This window comes from Panthera leo, chromosome B4 (assembly GCF_018350215.1).
Source record: "Panthera leo isolate Ple1 chromosome B4, P.leo_Ple1_pat1.1, whole genome shotgun sequence".
In the NCBI taxonomy this organism is placed as follows: Eukaryota; Metazoa; Chordata; class Mammalia; order Carnivora; family Felidae; genus Panthera; species Panthera leo.
In genome coordinates, this window is record NC_056685.1 from 93011500 (window position 1) to 93015642 (window position 4143).

The following is a 4143-nucleotide window of genomic DNA, read 5'->3' on the forward strand; positions in this document are numbered from 1 at the left end:
CCCCTTGTACTCACCCGGGCACCCATACTTCGCACAACCCCAAAGAAATCAATCTCACTCCTCTCCATTAATCCTCGTCTAAACCCAATTTCAAGTTTTGGTTCAACATTCACCAACTGAAGGCAGTTTCCTAAGACTGGCCCAGTTCTGCTTGGATCATTCACTCTGTATTCTCCTATTGGTGACACATTTAATATGTTCTTTTTCTTTGTTTCTGGGGTTTTTGTTGGTTTTTGGTTTTGTTTTTGTTTTTAATGTTTATTTTTGAGAGAGAGAGAGAGAGACAGAGCGTGAGTGGGGGAGGGGCAGAGAGACAGACACAGAATCTGAAGCAGACTCCAGGCTCCAAGCTGTCAGCACAGAGCCCCACGTGGGGCTCAAACCCACGAACGGTGAGATCATGACCTGAGCCAAAATCGGACGCTTAACCGACTGAGCCACCCAGGCGACCCACATTTAATATGTTCTAAATTATTGCACACTTCATATATCATTTTGTGTTTCTTCTCACTCACTTTGTTTCTACCTGTTTACATTCTGTTTACCATGGTTTCCCAGGAACCATGACTATATCTTGTTTTCTCTCTTTTTTCACCCCAGATGCTGTACATTTTTTATTCGTTATGTACATAATGGCTATCCAATAAATGCTTGTTAATTAACTGTCCTCAGCTCACTTATATTCACCTACAAACACAGCCTCAAGCAAAACAAACAAACAAACAAAAATCAGTGAAATGGAAAAGGTAGAGGAAAAAACCCCACACTTTGAATTCGTGTATAAGCCTTTACCTTCGTGAGTTAACTTGTACGTGAGAAAGTACACTAGAACGTATGAAAAAAGCAGATATCAGTGTGCTCATCTTATATTTCAATATTTGAAAATTGCTTATCCAAATTTCCCTTAAATCTGTAAGTTAAACATTATTGAAAGACAAATTATGTAAGCTTGTTTAAAAAAAAAAAAAAGTCTTAGCTAAGGAAACCAGCCATTTGAATACTTTTTTAACCACCATTTTACTTTAATCACAGAAACATGAACTGAATCAGGAAACTGAACTAAAGTAAACCCCAAATCAAAAACCCAAAATGAAAAAAAAAAAAAAATGAACTATATTAATCTGCAGAAACACAAAGGGAACCAAAAGAAGTATGGTATAGCTTTTTACAGAACCAAAATCTCCCAGAAAATTATTTGCTTATGTCTGCTTTTTTTCCAGATAAATTACATTTTTCAATACTTTTAGAAAAATGTTATCCAGCAAGATAGTGTGTCCTTAAGAAGCACAAGTTGGATATTAAATAAAATATTCATTCAACTCTTCTCTCCAGAAGTGCTTAGCCAATCCAGTCCGGACAACAAGCTGAAAACCAGGTCCTTCCCAGAGGAGCTCGGAAACACAGGGAGCAAACCAAGTCAGAGGCTGCAAGTCCCTGGTCCTGTTCTGAGGTGGTTAAGGATCTAAACACAGGTAGAGGAAAGGAATGAAAAGGCTAATCTCTACTTTTTTTTTTTCTTTTTAAACTCTCTCCTGTTCTCATGATCTTTTCTCCCTTCTTCTCTCTTTTGTGCAAATCATCTCTTTTTCCTACACTCCTTTTGCTTCTTATTTCCATATCTTTGTCTTCTATATCTTATGTCATTATCGCTCCTGTTTCTTTTCTCATCCCTGTTTTCCCCTTTCCCTTCTCTTTTGTTTTGCCACTACTTTTTTCTTTCTGTAGATCCTTGTTTTCCGATCTTTCCCTTCTCCGTTTTCTTTTTCTTTTCAATTATCTGATCTCATTTCCCACCAAAAGGTTTATGATCTTATGAAGCAGATTTGACAATATTTACTTATTTGCTTTATCCAATGTGATGATACGCGCTATTCATAATATAGGGGGGGAAATGTTATTTATACACTTATCAAGCCTTCTTGTTAAATGCTATTTCCATTTCTGCACCACCACTCCATAATTTTCAAAGCAGTTTTTAGTGAACATTGGTAATCAATTCAAAATTCATAACAGTGGTAGATTTTAAAATAACCTTGTGATTTCTCACTGTTATCCTTAGCATCCAAGATGATCCCAATGATTCTTATCTCCTGGTATTTATGCCCTCACGTAGTCAGTCACTTCCCACATTGTATGAAGGTCACTTTGTGTGACTAGTAGAACACGATGGAAGTGATAGTGTGACTTCTGAGGTTAGGTCACAGAAAACATAGCAACTTCCACATTGCTTACTTGAATCATTTGCTCCAGGAGAATTCACCCATCACGTTGTAAAGACACTCAAGCAGTCCTATGGAGAAGTATACATTATGAGAAAACAAGGTTTCCTGTCAACAAGCAGCACGTATTCCCCAGCCATGGGAGTCCGCCATCTTGGAAGCAGACTCTCTAGCCCCAGTCAAGCTTTCTGCAACCTGGGCAACATCTTGACTGCAACTTCATGAAAGACTCCCCAGCAGAACCTTAGCTTCTCCCTAATTCCTCCCAGAAACTGTGAGAGATAAATGCCTATTGTTGCTTCAAGCCACTAAATTTTGTGGTAATTTGTTATGCAAAAAATAGATAACTAAAATGCTTTTTGGAGGTAAAACCAAAGCAATTTGTGCATACGTAAACACCTGAAAATACTTCTTTCTTTACTCTACCAGTAGTGAATACACACCCATCAATTCTGGAAATGAAATTTTGAAAAATTCTCTGGAACTTTCTTTTCTGCACTCAGGTTAATTCAGCAGTGCTTCTGTTGTTATTCTCATATGAGGATGGAGAAAATAATATACATAGAATAAAATTAATAATTTTATGTTTAACAAGTCTAGTTGCATCATAAAACAAGGCTCCTATGGCAACTTATGATAAATAAGATCCTCCAAAAAAAAATAAAAGCAATAAGGTACAAAGGAGAAAAATAGTTCCATTCTCTCAAAACAGTGCATTTATACCCTGAATTGTCTTTTTTTAATTATCCATCATATAGAGCTAAAGAACATTCTTGTTATTTGTTCACGTTTTGAAGACATTTATACATCCCCTAGTCATAATTATATTTTTGAATAAATTTGAAATCAAAAGTAATATTAAAAATCTTATCAATAGGTATTGCTATCTAGCTTCCACCACTGCATGTTTTCTTATATTAAAAAAAAAGTGAACTCATCCTTTTAATGACCCAAGAATGTAATCTAACAATGCTATTAACCTAAAGCTAAAATTGAACATCAAAACATCCCTCCATATGAAAACTGAACCCTACTGTTATATCATTTAATTGAATCTTTAGATTCACTTTCAGTGCATCAGTTCCCAATTGCACTGGGAAGTTACTGCCAAATTACTGCTATAATTCTGAATTTTTTTCTTGCAAAGTATCCTGATGGGTATAATGTGATCATCATTTACATGATCCAAGATTAGGATGATAATAAAAAGGAATTAGATCACAACACCAGCTAAAGAATCCTTCGGTATGTATTTCCATTATAATAATAACCACACTATATTTGTAGTGGCCTATGAGGATTTCGATAATCTGTACAGATTAAAGGCTGAGTGAAATTCATCAGATGATTCAACAAATATTTACTGAGCTCTGCTAAGATGCCAGACATCATCCTAGAGCTTGAGAAACAATGAGCAAGAGTGTCAATTCCTTGCTTTCATGGTCTTCATATTGGAATAGTTGGCAGACAGACCAAAACCAGGTTAAAAAAAAAAAAAAAATGAATGGATTGTTTCAGATGGTAATAAGTGTTGTGAAGAAAAGCCAGAGTGATATTGGGGGGGTGGGGGAGGGGGGTACTTCGTAAGGGGTGGTCAGGGAAGGCATCTCTCAGGAAGTGATGCAATCTGAAACTCTGGATCAGAGCATTCCAGTCGGAGGAAGTATCTGATGAGATGGAATCATTTCTTCAGGTGATGTGCCACTAATTTGTATGCCCCCCAAATTCTGAGATACCCTGTGAAACACTGTCAAATGTGTTTTTGTTTCTGATGTACGCAGTGGTACTCTAGGTTTGATCCTAGCACAGATATGATGAACATAGGCAGAGGGTCAAATATATTGACCCCTCTTCACCTGTACCTTAACAACCTGGGGTAATGGGAATATTAGGTATCCAACTTATCTGGCCCTGATTTTAAGGA

At 36.7% G+C, this 4143-nt stretch overlaps 1 long non-coding RNA gene across 1 annotated transcript; it reads left to right on the forward strand.

The window, feature by feature from the left end:
* The first annotated feature begins 356 nt into the window (after positions 1–356).
* LOC122224809 lies at positions 357–2710 on the forward strand. Its single transcript, XR_006204946.1, has 3 exons — positions 357–392; positions 1333–1472; positions 2251–2710. It is a non-coding gene; the product is annotated as an uncharacterized LOC122224809 (long non-coding RNA).
* Positions 2711–4143: the final 1433 nt, after the last annotated feature.